The sequence below is a fragment of the Pseudophryne corroboree genome, chromosome 8 (assembly GCF_028390025.1).
Source record: "Pseudophryne corroboree isolate aPseCor3 chromosome 8, aPseCor3.hap2, whole genome shotgun sequence".
NCBI classification, from domain to species: Eukaryota; Metazoa; Chordata; class Amphibia; order Anura; family Myobatrachidae; genus Pseudophryne; species Pseudophryne corroboree.
In genome coordinates this window covers 455376789-455395404 of record NC_086451.1, presented here as the reverse complement: position 1 = coordinate 455395404, position 18616 = coordinate 455376789, and the positions used below count along the sequence as shown (strand labels likewise).

Genomic DNA, 18616 nt, shown 5'->3' with positions numbered 1-18616 from the left:
CTCGTGGCTCCGGATTGGCCAAGAAGAACTTGGTACCCGGAACTGCAAGAGATGCTCACGGAGGACCCGTGGCCTCTACCTCTAAGAAACGACCTGCTCCAGAAGGGACCTTGTCTGTTCCAAGACTTACCGCGGCTGCGTTTGACGGCATGGCGGTTGAACGCCGGATCCTGAAGGATAAAGGCATTCCAGATGAAGTCATCCCTACCCTGATCAAAGCCAGGAAGGATGTAACCGCAAAACATTATCACCGCATTTGGCGGAAATATGTTGCGTGTGTGAGGCCAAGAAGGCCCCTACAGAGGAATTTCAACTGGGTCGTTTCCTACATTTCCTGCAAGCAGGACTGTCTATGGGCCTAAAATTAGGATCCATTAAGGTTCAAATTTCGGCCCTGTCGATCTTCTTCCAGAAAGAACTGGCTTCAGTGCCTGAAGTTCAGACATTTGTCAAGGGGGTACTGCATTTACAGCCTCCTTTTGTGCCTCCAGTGGCACCTTGGGATCTCAATGTAGTTTTAGGGTTCCTAAAATCACATTGGTTTGAACCACTCACCACTGTGGAATTAAGATATCTCACATGGGGGGTGTGGCCTGGATGCTGAATGAGGAAGCTGGGCTTTACATGAGCTCCCAGGGACCTGGGAGATTATAACTAATAAAAAGCCTCCTCACCCATATAAATAAGCCCTAACTCCCTGGATCAGCACCCTACACCTGTGGAGCAGGCGGTGAGTCGGTGCCGCGGAATCGGGGAGCCGGTTTACTGGCTCCTGCGGATTGCGGCCCACTCGCTGCTTTGAAGCCGGGGCCTCGATTTCTATACATCCCCCGCCCGTGTGATCTGCCATACCGGAGCGCCTGTGGAGCCGGCCTGGTCCTTGTCCCCTCAGCAGACATCCTCACAGACTGCCCAGCGTTGGTCCCCGTCCGGCGGGACTCGTCTGCTGTCGGATTGGAGACCGGAGACGCGCTGCAGGGTCCGGGCGGCGGCCATCTTGGGTGACGGAGGAAGAGAGGAGACTCGGCGGTGATCGGAGGAGGACGTGCGGAGGCCCCCGGCTTGCAGATCCGGCAGCACTGAGGTGACGGCGGCTCCCTCCCCTCCCGTGAGCTATACTCGCACACCCGTCCTCCGCTGCTGCGGATCAGACACTAGCCCGTCGGCGACCCCTCCCCCCCCTCTCCTGGCCTGTCGGAAGTAGAGTGGCTCATTCAGCCTGGGGCCCTGCTGCAACTACAATAAGTACACTGGGGTGTAGGCTGCCCTGGGCTACAGGTTCTCCCCCCCCTTCACCTGCAGGCTCACACTGAATACCGGGGGATCTTGTGAGGCCCCTGCCCTGCTACGAGTCCATCCACGGCTGTGGGTGGCTCGCTGGGCGGTGTAGTAGGTCTGCGCTGAGTCCTGCGACCCCCGGCCGTTAAGCCCCCGCAGCACTCTAACCTGCAGCGTTGAGGCCCTGGGGCGCGGATCAAGGAACAGGACGGGACCCGGCGAAAACAAGAGAGAGGCCGAGGGTGTGTGGCCTCCAGTCGTGGGGCTCCTGATTCGGCTCCTCACTGTGCAGTGCCATCATCTGAAGTAGGCGCACGTTCGTTGCCCGGGTCCTGCTGCGCGGCGGCTGGTCACTGGCTGGTCCGTGACCGGGCGGGCGTGCCCCCCCCTCCTCCTTTTTCCTTCTTCCGCCTAGCTGCCAGGATCGACATGAGTGGGGACTATCTACCTTACTCGACAATGCCGGCTGTGCCTCACACTTGATTACTACTTATTTTGCCCACTACCATATGAGGTTCATATGATACCTGCTTTACACTAAATCATTCTGCGACCAGGATGTGATTAGGGACTTACAACTCATAATACTTATAAAGTCTCTGGAAGTTGCTCCCAACCCATCCCGTGACCGTCTCAACAACCCTACTGGACCGATATTGCTACTGGACATCAATCAGCTTCTATCATTCCGCCATGTCGCAAAAGAACCGCAAAACACCTGCTCAAGCTAAGCCTAGTATCCTCCGAGCATGGGAGAAAGCAGGTGCTACACCACGAGGCTCCCCCTCTGTGGACCCCCAGTCGGATGCCGATGACGATTCTTCACCAAAGTCAGGTCTTACGACCCAAGATGTAGTGGCAATCGTCACTAAGACCATCCAAACGGAAATGAGATCAATCCTGACTGAATTTAGAACTGAACTAGCTGATCTCGGCACCCGCACAGATACCCTGGAACGTAAAGTGGATGAAGTCTGCCAGTACCAGGTGGTGGTCGAACAGGAGTTGGCGGAGATCCGGGCGGATATAGCCCAGCAAGAGGATCACTTAGAAGATATGGACAACCGGAACCGTCGGAACAATGTCCGGATCCGTAACATTCCGGAGAGCGTTCCTATGGAGGGCCTCCCGACCTTTCTGGAAGGCCTGCTGCAAACCATGATCCCCGAAGTCCCAAAAGACTTCCTCCTTCTTGATAGAGCTCACCGAGCTCTGCGCCCACGCCCACCACCATCTCAACCCCCAAGAGATGTCATCCTGCGGTTCCATTACTACAAAACGAAGGAGAAATTTATGACGGCGGCCCGGGATCATCAAACGGTTCTCTATTCTGGAGCCCAACTGCAGATATTCCAGGACTTAGCCCCCTCCACGCTTCGAAAACGCAAGGACCTGACCGTTATCACTAGAGTCCTTCGAGATAACTCCATCAAATATAAATGGGGTTTCCCGTTCCAGCTCCATGTCACGAAGGATGGCTCTCACCACTCGATAAAAACGCCCTCCCAGGGATATGACTTCCTCAAAACCTTGGGCCTATTTGAGTCTCTTCCTGACGAGATCCGAAAGCAACTTCCTGTTGCCTCCCCTGGGAGGCCTGGGGCTCCTGCCCCCGAATGGTCTACTAAATGAACGAACGGAATTCCCTCATCGGATCAGTAGTTATATTTGATAATGTTTATAGACCCCTCCCATGTTTACTGTTATAGTGACTTACTGATATATTATTTCACATGTTAGGTCTCTGTGATTTGTCTAATTCAGTATTTGAAGTTATTTTATCTCATTCCTAAATGGGGTTGGGTGGCGACTCTGTCCTGGGAGTGGCTGGCCGCGCCCTTGGGGATAGACGGGCTATCCGCCTGGTCTGCTCCGGGGGACGGTGTGCCCCTCTGGACCTGGTTTGCCTATTCTACGGATATAGTTTTTTTGTTTTTTTTTCATGTTGCCCACAGCTTTTTTGAGTTCTAGATACATGCCCACCCACCTTGGCTCTCACTATAGAGAAATGGGCTATTTTGCAACTAATTATTTTCTTGATTTAATTAATATGTTACACTAGTATCTCATACTTCAGTTTATACAATATTATTTGCCACATTTGAGTTTAGCGGCTGGACCAATTGGACGCAGTCTGAGCCTCCTGTGTCTCGGTTCAGAGTGGTCCCTCTTTCCTTTGCTGGTTTCGTGCCTTGAATTGGAAAGGCTAATCTGCTGTTAGAATCAAGGGGGCCACTCGGACGCCGACCCTGGAGGTAACGATTATAGATACTATTGTGGTCAAGTACCGCTATTGATCTATCTATACAAAGTGATAGGCCACATTGGTGTTATGCTTTAAGATGCTTTGGCTGACTCTACGTTATTAAGCACAGTAATTGTTCATACGATTGATGATAGTGGTATCCTTTCTTTCTACTTACCCCAATTTACTGTCTGATCTGAAATTCCCGTTCCCCTTCTGTCCTGGTTCGCGGAATGTATTTCCTCCTCCTTACACCCTCCTATATGTTCCTCATCTTCCTTGTTATGTGTTACCATAGACATGATCCCACACCCCGAAGGGGCTGCCCGCTTGGGGCCCGCCCCCTCATTCCTAGACCCAACCCGTCTTTAGGAAAGGGTCTAGCCCTACAGTTCGTTTTCACAATCTCTTTTACCTGTTACTTCTCTCTTTACCTCCCCTCTTTCATACCCCAAGGTCGACCATGTCCAGAGCTGCCCTTTTTATTGCGCTGTTCAGACCTTCAACCCCCATGACTTTGAAAGTTTTATCCATTAACGTCAATGGCCTTAATTCCCCGACCAAACGCTCCATGGCGTTTCAGTTTTTTACCAGACAAAAGGCGGATATCATATTCTTGCAGGAAACCCATTTTAAGACCCCTCACCCCTCCTTAAGCTCCAAACGCTATCCTCATGCCTTCTACTCCACAATGTCAACTAAACGCAGAGGCACTGCCATCTTGGTTCATCGTGACCTACCCTTTGTTGTCCAGGACACAATTCGTGATGACCATGGCAGATTTGTGATTCTTTCCGGCTCCCTTAATCAAACTCCCATTACTTTGGCATCGGTGTATGCTCCAAACATGCAACAGGGTTCCTTCTTTAGGACGTTTTCTGACCACCTCTCTAAATTCTCGAATCCCTGGGTTATTGTGGCTGGTGATTGCAACGCTACAATGGATCCTCAAGCTGACAGATCCCGCCCAGGTGTTGGGCCCACTCCTCACACCAAATTATCTAAGCTCCTTCAGACCTGTGTTACCGCACATAATTTATATGATACCTGGAAAACACTTTACCCCTCTGCTAAGGGTTATACACACTACTCCCCACAACACGATATATACACTCGTATTGATTACGTTTTTGTAGATAGGGACTCCACCCAATCCCTGTTGGGAGCCCAGGTGATTCCGACCACCTGGTCTGACCATTATGCGATTTTGCTTGATCTTGCTTGTTCCCATAGACCTCAGACTTCCCGCAAGTGGCGCCTTAATGAGTCCCTATTTCTTAAGCCTGATAATGTGACTCGAATAGAGGAAGCGATTCATCACTTCCTAAATGATAACGTCTCCCCTGACATATCGCCCACAATACTATGGGAAGCTCACAAGGCGACATTGCGGGGGCTCCTTATTAGCCTTACGTCAACTCAGAGGAAGATTGAGTCTAAACGGATCGCGGACCTGGAGACTGAATTAACATCTATGACACTCCGTCATCAGCGCTTCCCCAAACGCAAATTGTATTTAAAGATACTCGCCCTGAAAGGGCAGCTATCCCAAATACTCACAAAGAAAACAATCAAATCATTATTGTGGATCCGCCAAAAATTCTATGAAAAGTCGGATAAGGCATTATTATATACATTATTAGCCCGGCGACTGCGCGAGAAACGCACGCTCAACCGGATCCTGGCATTAAAATGTCCTGACGGGTCCACAACGAATGACCCTAAAGTGATGGCTTCCCTCTTTCAGGAATATTATGCTTCCCTCTATAACCTCCCCTCTGAGGCCGCTACTAACCCACATTATATAACAAATATCCAACATTATCTTTCCTCTTGTCAACTACCGAAATTATCCGCAGCGGACCTTAAGTTACTCAATGACCCTATCACACACGAGGAAATTCTTCTCACAATCGGGCAGCTTCGTCGCTCCTCCGCACCGGGTCCGGACGGATATACTGCCATATATTATAAGAAATTTTCCCAAGCCCTTCTCCCTATGTTACATTCACTATTCAACTCACTGATGGAGGGGAACTCTCTCGATGCAGCGACCACCAGAGCCAATATTATAGTTATTGCCAAGCCTGATCGAGATTCTACGGAACTAAAAAACTATAGACCCATATCGTTATTAAACACAGACTTAAAGCTATTCGCTAAAATTCTGGCTAATCGACTCGCCCCTCATCTTCCCACACTGATACACCCAGATCAAGTAGGCTTTATCCCCAATCGACAGGCTGCTGATAATACTAGGCGCCTTATAGATCTCATACACCTCTCCCATCGGGATGCCACCCCAACTTTGGTGGTGGCTCTTGACGCGGAGAAAGCCTTTGATAGGGTAGCCTGGCCCTTCATACAGCATGCCCTACAGGCAGTGGGTATCCAAGGCCCATTTTATAATGCCATCACCTCGCTTTATGTTAATCCTTCAGCGTCAATTCTGGTTAATGGCCTTACCTCCTCGCCTCTGCCTATCAAAAATGGCACCCGACAGGGATGCCCACTCTCCCCCTTACTCTTTGCCCTAGTTATGGAACCACTGGCGGCGAAAATCCGTCTGAATCCCAATATCTCAGGTATTCGGGTGGACAATCATGAATATAAAATCGCACTGTATGCAGATGATGTCATCCTGACTTTGACTAACCCACACGTGTCCTTACAACAGCTTTTTCAGGAGATCCACACATATAGCTCCATTTCAAACTATAAACTTAATGCAGACAAAACAGAGATCCTAGATTTACATATCCCCCCACAGGATCTTAGTACTTTACGTTCCTCCTTTGCCTTTAAATGGCAAAATTCTAAACTTAAGTATTTAGGCATCTATCTAACCAAATCTTATTCATCGCTGTATGCTGCTAACTTCCCACGGCTGATATCTCAGTTTAAAACAGATCTTGCTGCCTGGAACAAATTCTTTATTTCCTGGTTTGGTCGCATAGCAGCAGTCAAAATGAATTTACTACCACGGATATTGTACTTGTGGCAAACCCTGCCTATTCACATCCCAGTCAAAATATTAAAGAATTTACAGCGAGATATATCTAGCTTTATATGGGCTGGGAAGAAACCCAGGGTTAAGATACGGCTATTACAACAACACCGCTCGGAAGGCGGACTGGGCGTACCAGACCTTACTCGATATTATCGAGCCGCACATCTGGCTTCATGTGTCCTATGGCACTCACCTCCAGCACAGAGAGTGTGGACGTGCATTGAGGCACAGTCTCTCCGCATGTTCTCACTCTCAACCCTACTATGGTGCCCAGCCCGCTCCCGACCCGCCTCTACCTTACTCTTGCCAACGGTGCGCTTTTCCTTGTCATTGTGGGATTTTTGCACTCGCTTTTATCAACTCCGATCCCACAACCCCTATCTAACTCCTCTATGGAACAACCCGCACTTCCCACCGGGTAATAATCACTCTGCATTCCATCATTGGACAATGCACAACATTCTCTTCCTTCAGGACATTACCCCTCTTTCCTCATTCCCATCATTTGAAAATTTGCAATCCCGCTACTCGCTTCCTCACTCTGTATTTTACCAATTTTTACAAATTAGACACTTCTACGGTACACTCCCTAAACCCACCAACCCCATCATAGCTACCCCTCTGGAAATATGGTGTTGTGGCTCTCGTTTAACGAAGGGACTCCTTTCACGCATATACCGAGTGCTACTGTCACACGATATCCCCCCCAAGGAGAGTCATGAGTTGGCGTGGGAGAGGGAGGTGGGGGAGACCTTAACCGTAGAGGAATGGGAGGACATTAGACAGGAAATTACCAAAAGCTCTATCTCAGTTCGTATAGCCGAAAACTCATATAAATTGTATTATCGCTGGTACCTGGTACCTACTAGATTACACTCTATTTATCCAACGTCCTCGGACGAGTGCTGGAGACTATGTGGTTCCAGGGGGACCTTGTTGCATGTTTGGTGGTCTTGTCCAACTATTCGCCAATATTGGAGACAAATTCATAAATTGATTATAGAAGTTACGCACTTAAACGTGCCAGACTCACCCTTTAACTCACTACTCTCCCGCCCCATCCCTGACACCTCGCGCCACCAACGGGCCCTAATCAAACACATCCTGAACACAGCCAAATGTCTAATAGCGTCTAATTGGAAATCTGTGGCCCCTCCAACTATGACCGCTACTATTAACGCAATTTGGTTCACATATAAGTTAGAGCGAATTACGGCTTCTATCCGAGACTCCCCACTCTCTTTCACTGAGACATGGACACCATGGACCTTGCATTTTAACGCTGAACCACCATTGACAACCATTTAACACCTAATACCTAGTGCCTCATTCTATATGTTTGGTGCTGATTATTTGGGATATTAACTAGATCTTATCTGCATCTGGAATTTGCATACATCAATAGCTCGGACTGGTCGACCTTCCTATCTCTTCTTACCCCCCCTCTCCATACCCTCTGTTTCTTTCTTTCACCCTTTCTCTTAACCCTAATGGATAGTTGTAGCGTTTAGGTGATTTGTCTACATGGAGGCTAGCGTGATAATTACTTATTGATATGTCTATTGAATGCCCCCTCCTCCTGATTATAATATCTCATTCGCTCCTTATATGCCTCCTATTGTTACAACGTTGTATTTCTTTGTTTATATGCCTACATAATCAATAAAATGTTATTTAAAAAAAAAAAAAAAAGATATCTCACATGGAAGGTGGTCATGCTGTTAGCCCTGGCGTCAGCCAGGCGTGTCTCAGAATTGGCGGCTTTATCATATAAAAGCCCTTACCTAATTTTTCATTCAGACAGGGCAGAATTGAGGACTCGTCCTCAATTTCTCCCTAAGGTGGTTTCAGCGTTTCACATGAACCAGCCTATTGTGGTACCTGCGGCTACTAGGGACTTGGAGGACTCCAAGTTGCTTGACGTAGTCAGGGCCCTGAAAATATATGTTTCCAGGACGGCTGGAGTCAGAAAATCTGACTCGCTGTTTATCCTGTATGCACCCAACAAGCTGGGTGCTCCTGCTTCTAAGCAGACGATTGCTCGTTGGATTTGTAGTACAATTCAGCTTGCACATTCTGTGGCAGGCCTGCCACAGCCAAAATCTGTTAAAGCCCATTCCACAAGGAAAGTGGGCTCATCTTGGGCGGCTGCCCGAGGGGTCTCGGCTTTACAACTTTGCCGAGCAGCTACTTGGTCAGGGGCAAACACGTTTGCTAAATTTTACAAATTCGATACCCTGGCTGAGGAGGACCTGGAGTTCTCTCATTCGGTGCTGCAGAGTCATCCGCACTCTCCCGCCCGTTTGGGAGCTTTGGTATAATCCCCATGGTCCTTACGGAGTCCCAGCATCCACTAGGACGTCAGAGAAAATAAGAATTTACTTACCGATAATTCTATTTCTCGTAGTCCGTAGTGGATGCTGGGCGCCCATCTCAAGTGCGGATTGTCTGCAATACTTGTATATAGTTATTGTTACAAAAAATCGGGTTGTTTATTGTTGTGAGCCATCTTTTCAGAGGCTCCTACGTTTTATCATACTGTTAACTGGGTTCAGATCACAAGTTGTATGGTGTGATTGGTGTGGCTGGTATGAGTCTTACCCGGGATTCAAAATCCTTCCTTATTATGTACGCTCGTCCGGGCACAGTATCCTAACTGAGGCTTGGAGGAGGGTCATAGGGGGAGGAGCCAGTGCACACCAGCTAGTCATAAAGCTTTTACTTTTGTGCCCAGTCTCCTGCGGAGCCGCTATTCCCCATGGTCCTTACGGAGTCCCAGCATCCACTACGGACTACGAGAAATAGAATTATCGGTAAGTAAATTCTTATTTTTTTTTATGGTCTGTACCGTTTTTTGACTCTCCAAGCTTCCATTGAAAGTATAGGAAAAGGGCGCTGTACCCGTGACCACGCCTCCTTTTTGAATTTGCATCAATGTTTATGGGTAAATTGTTGGAGGGTGTGTTGCTGCAGATGCAGTGGGACTATTTTGGGGTGTGGGGCTGGAGCTGCAGCTCCCTCAGGGCCAGATGTACTAAGCTTGAAAAGTGATAAATATCACTGTGATAAAGCACCAGCCAATCGGCTCCTAACTGTAATTTTTCAAACACAGCCTGTAACATGGCAGTTAGGAGCCGATTGGCTGGTGCTTTATCACAGTGATATTTTTCACTTTTCAGGCTTAGTACATCTTCCCCTCAGTCCCATTGCTAATCCTGCTCTGTGAAAACACAGCAGGCAAATAACAGAGCCTCCCATTGGATGTAACCTGTGTGGGAGGGCGTTCCTCGCCCAATCAGCTGTGGACTGGGTGTGATAGACCTGTCACTAACCCAATGAGAGCTCCAAGCCACGCCCAGCGTTAGAGACCCAGGCACAGAATCACAGGGCTATTATATAGGAGATAATAAAAAACTGACATCCAATGGCGTGCAATGCTAATTTTCCCTTATACTACTTACATTTATATCAAGGGATTCCTTCCGAATGTGAAAACGTAGTAATTATGGGATCCGGTCTCTAGGTCGACAATGTTTAGGTCGACCACTATTGGTTGACAGTAACAAGGTCGACAGGATCTCTAGGTCGACATGATCTAGGTCGACAAGTCAAAAGGTCGACATGCGTTTAAAAAAAATATTTTTGGAACTTTTTCATACTTAACGATCCACGCGGACTACGATTGGGAATAGTAACCTGCCCGAAGCATGGCGAGCGGACACGGTGCACCAATTGAGGTTTCCGGGTCACTGTACGGAGAAAACGACACCAAAAAAACATTAAAAACTCAAGTTGACCTTTTGACCTGTCGACCTAGATCATGTTGACCAAGAGACCCTGTCAACCTAGCATCCCTGCCAACCTAGTTACTGTCGACCAATAGTGGTCATCCTAGACACTGCTGGGAGGGGGGGGGGGGGGGGTTTGGCACCTGAACATAAATATTACATTATTATCCAATCTCACTTGTCAGTTTTCTTTTTTGTTAATTCTTTTGCCGCACGGGTGTTGTTTCTCTAAGTGCACAATTAGGGCACAGCAGTGCTTTCACCAGTCTGTAATAGTATATATATAGTAGCTATATTCCATATGCATTGCTCCTCCCATTACTGTGGGACATAAATCTGCTGTAAGGCGATATATATAAATACATATTCTGACTTTATGTGGGTGATCTCTTGTAAATCTCATTGTAGTTTCCTAAAGAGAATACCGCCTAACAGATTCAGGCCACCAGCGGGCTTGGGAAATGAACGGTCTTAACACAGCATTGAGTAACACAGGACAGAAACGTTTCTTGTCTGATGCCTGTCTGGGGAAATCTCAGTTCTCTTGTGGTAAGGCAGTGGCCGGAGGCACAATACAGTACATGTCCTTCTGCACATATATGGGGAAATGTATTACCCTCCAATATGGGGGAGAAGCAGTATCAGTGCACGTTATATGCGCTATACCGCTTCTCCCCATGTAAGACACTGGCTGGGTGTGCACAGTGACAGCGGCGCTATGCACCCCTGTACTTATCGGCCAATGGCCCTCATTCCGAGTTGTTCGCTCGCAAGCTGCTTTTAGCAGCATTGCACACGCTAATCCACCGCCTACTGGGAGTGTATCTTAGCTTAGTAAAATTGCGTTAGAAAGATTCGCAATATTGCGATTACACACCTCTTAGCAGTTTCTGAGTAGCTCCACACTTACTCGGCAACTGCGATCAGTTCAGTCAGTTTCGTTCCTGGTTTGACGTCACAAACACACCCAGCGTTCGCCCAGACACTCCTCCGTTTCTCCAGCCACTCCCGCGTTTTTCCCAGAAACGGTAGCGTTTTTTCACACACACCCATAAAACGGCCAGTTTCCGCCCAGAAACACCCACTTCCTGTCAATCACATTACGATCACCTGAACGAAGAAAAAGCCGTGAGTAAAATACCTAACTGCATAGCAAATTTACTTGGCGCAGTCGCAGTGTGGACATTGCGCATGCGCAGTTAGCGGAAAATCGCTGCAATGCGAAGAAAAATACCGAGCGAACAACTCGGAATGACCCCCCATAAGCGCAGGCAATGTATGTGAAACCCTCCCTTCCTCTATTCTTCGGAAAGTGTAAAGGCTACTATATTATGAAGTATGAGTGCCTCCACCCAAGCAGTAAGATCCCCGGGCTTGCTTGGGAAAGCCCAAAAGGCAATAATAATTACCCTTAAACAACTTGTAAATTTTATACCGACCTTTTGTCTTTCAGATCTATCAGAGAATTCTCCGCAGGACTTCAATATACAGGTAAGTAAATATTTTATTAATTCTCCACTACGGTACCATAGCAAGATCGTGATAATACATGAGATCCTAGGAACACTACATATGATTAAATAATAGATAACAATTAAGGACATATGGATAAATTAATACAATTCATATAGTGTTCTCCTTACAAAATAAATTGCATGCAGATACAAAAAAATTATTTTGGAACCGGTTCAAAATTATAACCTAAATCAACCCCTAGATTACCATAAATTCTAATTAAGGTACGGTCCATCACGCGTTGAGTGGTATCTAATAGTGGTGCGGCAAATTAGTAGTATGAAGTATACGTTGGTGCACTGTTGGGGCCCTTGAGGTAGGGTTATATCATCCGATATGGGATGTATCACCGCTGCGAAATACTAACGAAGGATTATATTAAGATGGGGGCTATGAAACAACTTAGTTCTCCCTTTTTCCTGAAGTACTCTCAGTGAAAGATATCATTCCTCTGATCCCTGGATGTCAGTCTATCTTTCTCCTGCAATGCTCCCCCAACTCTAGGGTTAATATAGAAAGGAGGATTGACACAAATAACGGGGCTAGGCTGAATCCTCGTACACTTTCTCTCCCTCCTGGGAGGATAATCTGTATATATATATATATATATATATATATATATATATATATACATAAAAAAATATATATACAGCGCCACTTGTGGGATAGATTCCAAAGCTATGTCAAACTATTTTAAAAGAGAAAAAATCTTTAAAAAACACACACAACCTTATTATAGGTGTCTGCCACCCCCTAAAAATGCAACGCTGGTGGAGCAATGCTAAAAATTGTGGAAGAAGTGGGGGATAGGGGTACCGGCGACCTGTGTTGTTTAAAAAGTATATACTAAAAAATCTTTAAATTTATGAGCCAAAAAATATATATATAAAAATATTCAAATTTAATAAGATATAAAAGTTAATAAATAAAAGTACAAATTTTCAACAGATAAAATTATATAAATATAAGGTAGGAGATAAGACTTAGCTTAAAAAATAGGCAGGGGGTCAGTGCAGGGAACCCAACGCGTTTCGTCGGGTGTGGTTCGTTTTATCGGCATCCGTTTGTGCGACAATGTTTTGAACGACCACGATAGTTCGAACAACACAACTCATCGACTGTCTGTATATCGGCAGTATCTTTAGTTCGACATGTATTTGATCGACCATAACAAATGATCGACAGCTACTTTATCGAATATTTTACTTAGACATGGATTAAGATCGACAGTAGTTTGCTCGACAACTGCGTTAGACCGACAGTAACTAGTTCGACATTAAATAGGCCGACTGCCATTAAATCGAACATCTTTTAGTTCGAAATGTGTTAGACCGACCACTCATTTGGTAGACAAAACTTAGATCGACACTTAAAAGGTTCGAAAGGTAATAGGTCGACATACACAAGATCGACATAACTAAGTGCGACAAAACTTAGATCGACACTTAAAAGGTTCGAAAGGTAATAGGTCGACATACACAAGATCGACATAACTAAGTGCGACAAAACTTAGATCGACACTTAAATTGCACGACATGTAATAGGTCGACATACACAAGATCGACATAACTAAGATCGACACTAATTACTTTGACAGATAACATATCTAAGATATCTACATGTAAATATAGGCCAATATAGTTTCAGTGCATGCTGGGATGTGTAGTTTCTCCACACCTGGAGTGCCACAGTTTGGACATGCCTGACATACACAATACACATCTGCAACGCTGACACCCTCCCCCCCCCCCCCGCCCGCTATTCCCCACGATACCCGTCCAAAGTTAGACGCCGCCTCCATCCCCCCTAGTCACCCCGCTGCCCGTCTACATTTACACGCCTAGCTAGACACCCCACTACATTACGCGCCCCATGTTTCACCGTGGCACTACAAGTAACACAACGCCCTGGCACTGCTCCCCGCTCTGGTAGCACAGTCACACCCTTTAAGGAACACCCCACCCATGTCTGCCAGCACACCTGGGCACCCGGCTGCACATCTGCAACGCTGACACCCTCCCCCCCCCCCCCCCCGCCCGCTATTCCCCACGATACCCGTCCAAAGTTAGACGCCGCCTCCATCCCCCCTAGTCACCCCGCTGCCTGTCTACATTTACACGCCTAGCTAGACACCCCACTACATTACGCGCCCCATGTTTCACCGTGGCACTACAAGTAACACAACGCCCTGGCACTGCTCCCCGCTCTGATAGCACAGTCACACCCTTTAAGAAACACCCCACTCATGTCTGCCAGCACACCTGGGCACCCAGCTGCACATCTGCAACGCTGACACCCTCCCACCTCCCCCACCCCCCCCCCCCCCGGCTATCACATTTTACAAACTCACAGTTACAGATTTAACATTTTTTTAAAGTATTCTCTCCTAAACTTTTCCATGATATCACCACTATCACCTTGGCATCATGTCCCAGACTTGCTATTCAGAATTCATTGTAAACTAATCCATTTAAGTTATAGCCAAACAAAGCTATTATTATGAACCTGTCTCTATTCTTTTTTTCCACTCTCATTAGTCTATTCTAAACAGGTTCATTAAATCACCACTATCACCTTGGCGTCAGGTCCAACATTTTTTTCCACCAATCTTTTCAAAATAATCGAATTAAGTTCCATCTAGACAAAGCCATTCTTCTGAACTTATTTCAATTTTTTTTGGCCATTTTTTCCAAACGACTTAACTCATGGAACACATACGTCTCCAGTTACCCTTTTAGCATAGATAAGAAAAAGTCTGATTTTTATTATCCCAAATATATGCGCTGCCCTACTAAATTAAATACCAATTCCAATATAATCCATTTAATATGTTTCCACATTAATATCATTACATATGCCACTACCTGAAACTTTGGTACTACAGGCTCCAGCTTGTCCGTTATTCTCCAAATATACTGAAATGAATCCCAGTCCAAACAACCATGCTTTTGAACTTTTTATGAAGAACTTTGCACCTCCATAAGCTGAACATCACCCCGTATCTCCTCCGACTCCCCCTTCTTGTGCTCCCAGAGATTATAGAGCTCCTATCCCATAGATGACAGAGCCCCTACACCTAACGTCTCTACACCCCGTTAACTTCCAGAAGACCCCCGCTATTAGCGCTACCACCTTCGCTGATTCCACCCTTGGAACTACAGCTCCCAGCAAGTCCTTACCACCACCGCCACAAGCCCCTCTGCCCGTCACCTGAACTGCTTAGCCCCCCTAGTCCCTGCAGTGCACCCCTTCTTCCAACCACTACTCCCTCCATGTCCTCCCAGCGATCCTGGGTTGCCTACACTTAGTCTTCCCGACACCCCGTCTACTTCAACACTATCCCCCGCTAATCGTGCTACCCCAGCTACTGTTTTAATCCTTGTAACTACAGTTTCCATCCCTCAGTTTAGACCCTGCAAGCTTGGCTGTAAAATACATTCCCCACAACACTGCTTTTCACCCCTGCTTGCTGCAGATTACACCATCTTCTACACTACTCCCTCCACTCATTCCTCCACGATATTACCTTGCACCTTGACGTGGTCTCATCCTGACCCCAACCCAAAAACGACATTTTTCCCTACACACAAATTTTTTATTTCATGACTTGAAATATGCACACATCATCCTTAAACCCCACCACCCACAAACAAACACACAATTTACACTCACTGATTGAAATCTGTCTTGAACTAGTCTCTCTTAAATAGGTTCATTAAATCACCACTATCACCTTGGCGTCAGGTCCAACATTTTTTTCCACCAATCTTTTCAAAATAATCAAATTAAGTTCCATCTAGACAAAGCCATTCTTCTGAACTTCTTTCAATTGTTTTTGGCCATTTTTTCCAAACGACTTAACTCATGGAACACATACGTCTCCAGTTACCCTTTTAGCATAGATAAGAAAAAGTCTGATTTTTATTATTCCAAATATATGCGCTGCCCTACTAAATTAAATACCAATTCCAATACAATCAATTATATATGCTTTCACATAAATATCATAACTCGTTTTACCCCCAAAAAAATCTGGTACAGTGCCCAGCTTTTCTTTTAATCGCAGAATATGCCGATATGATTGCCAGGCCAAACAACCATGCTTCTGCCCATTTCTTGAAGAACTTTTCACCAGAGATTACGGACCCCATACACCTAGATATCTCTACACCCTGTCAACTTATAGACGTCTCCCGCTAATAGAGCTACAGCTGTCTCTGATTCTAACAGTGGAACTACAGCTCCCAGCCATCCCTTACAGCCACAAACTACACAAGCCCCTCTGTCCTCACCTGAACTGCTGCGCACACCTTTTTCCAAACACTATCACATCCATGTCCTCCCCGCGATAATGTGTCGCTTACACCTAGCCTCCTCCACACCCTGTCTACTCCCATGCGACCTCCCGCTAATAGCGCTACCCCTGTCGAAAATTCTACCCATGGAACTCCAGCTCCCATCAAGTACTTATCACCACCTACACAATCCCCTCTGTCCTTAATCAGAACTGCTGCTCACCTCTTTTTCCCACCACTACTCCCTACCTTTCATCATCTTGATTATGGTTCCACTCCACCTGTTCGCAACTTCACCACGTCTACCTCCATACTCCAATAGTGCTACCCCTGCTGCTGCTGTCACACGTGTAAATATAGTAAAAAACTAACAATTTCATACATACATGTGCCTCCTATTAAAACAAGCCCGAATAGCCATCCATTCACACTTTGACCGAATATTTTTGAAAGAACAACTTCTGTAGCGCAGCGCAACGCCGTCCTTCCCCTACAAAGATTCTAAAATCGGTTTCTGTTGTCAGTGTATTTGTCCCATAAATATTATTTATATAAACTAAAAAGAATAAACTTTGTTTTTAACCAATGGTAGTAAAATATTTTATATCTAAAAACTGATTAACCATCCCTCTTTTTTTCTTTAAAACGTAGTCATCCAATAGGCAACCACTGTGTCTTAACTCCACCTACTTAAAATGGTTTAAAAGTCTAATTTTAAAGATACCTGCTACCATTATACGGAAAAAGTATTCTGTGGTGTATCCTTATACTATAGAGATTGATTCTACAATGGCAGCTCAACCGTCAATTCGTTTTGTTCCTTCACGGAGAGGAATGCTCTTGAATATAGATGGATATCTACTTGCCAAAAACAAGCAGCGCGGGGACGTGGTCTACTGGCACTGTACTGAGAAGGTTACAGGGCCTTGTTCTTGCTATGCCAAGACAACCATCGTGGCCGGAGAGCATCAACTCAACACACACGGAGAACATAATCATGCTCCTAAACCCGAGAAAACAGATGTGGCTATTGCTAAGGATGCTATAAAGCGACGTGCCCGGGACACCAATGACTCACCATCTCAAATAATTCAATCTGTTACCGGTGATATGCCTTCTACAAGTGCACCCTGTTTGCCTAACCGTGAATCTCTCCGTCAGTTAGTGAAAAGAGCCCGGAGAGAAGATTGTCCTCCAGAACCCACTTCCTTGGATGACATAGATGTCCCAGAACATTTGGCTAATATAGATGACATCAAGTTTTTGGGAAAGGACAGTGCTTTCCACAATGAAAGAACTCTTTTATTTTCAACAGAAGCTAACTTAAAAAAACTCCACGAAGCTTGTTGCTGGGTTATGGATGGCACATTCAAGACTTGCCCCACATTATTTCGTCAGATATATTCAATACATGCCATGGTTGGAACTGATGAAACAACACAACGTTTTGTTCCACTTGTATACGGATTGCTCAGTAGCAAAAGTGAAGATTGCTATACCCGTTTTTTCGAAGATCTTCAGGATTATGCACTTGAGTATGATATACAGTTTGCTCCGCTGTTCATTTTAACAGATTTTGAAAATGCTGCAATCCAAGCCGCAAAAAGAGTTTTTCCTGGCAGTACCCATAAATGTTGTTTATTTCATTTAGGACAAAACATTTGGCGTAAAATCCAGTCCTTTGGACTTGCCACACAATATGGACATGACCATGCTTTTTCAATGAAATTGAGGCACCTTCAAGCACTGGCTTTTCTTCCCTCAGATGAAATTCCACCTGCATTTGAGTCTTTAAAAGCAGAGATGCCCACTAATGCAGCCCCATTAATGAACTATTTTGAGGAGACATATGTATTGGGACGTATTCGAGACCGTACTAGAAGTCAAACAAGATCTCCGCCTATATTTCCCCCAAACATGTGGTCTGTTCACGAGAGCATGCGTGGTGGTTTTCAAAGGACACAAAACAAGTTGGAGGGCTGGCATAGGAGATGGAATATTGTCCTTGGAGAGAAAAAGCTTGGAGTTTACAAGCTTATTTTGTGCATGCACAAGGAACAAAAAGTGACTTCCAGTCTCTTAGAAAAAGTGACTTGCAATATTGCCAGAACACCCCCAAAAAGAGAATCCAAAGCTCGTGAAGACGCATTACAAAGATGTGTCTTACAACTTGGTACAGTGGATTTAATGGAATATCTACGTGCCATAGCTTTTCACCTTCAATTTGAATAATTTATTCTCTACTTGGCAATTGTAATATTTTCCTCCAGTTTTTTTTACGTTTTTCAGTTATATAATTTATTTTTAAATTGTTAAATTTTTCTATAGTTTTTTTTGTATAATAAACATGTTATGGATCCAGACTACTGGTAAGTACCAAATTATAAATTAAATGTGTACTATGTAAATTATAATTAGCATGTACTAGCATAAAATGATATTATAATATTTTCCATAGCTGTTTAGTTTTTTCATATGTATTTTT

General features: G+C 45.5%; 1 protein-coding gene across 1 annotated transcript in view; it reads left to right on the top strand.

Moving 5' to 3' along the window:
• Positions 1-18616, top strand: part of PGLYRP1 (peptidoglycan recognition protein 1) — a 133536-nt gene that overhangs the window by 37707 nt on the left and 77213 nt on the right. Inside the window, exon 2 of the mRNA XM_063938331.1 lies at positions 11775-11812. The gene's annotated coding sequence lies outside the window, so the exon portion shown is untranslated. The remainder of the gene's footprint in view (positions 1-11774; positions 11813-18616) is intronic.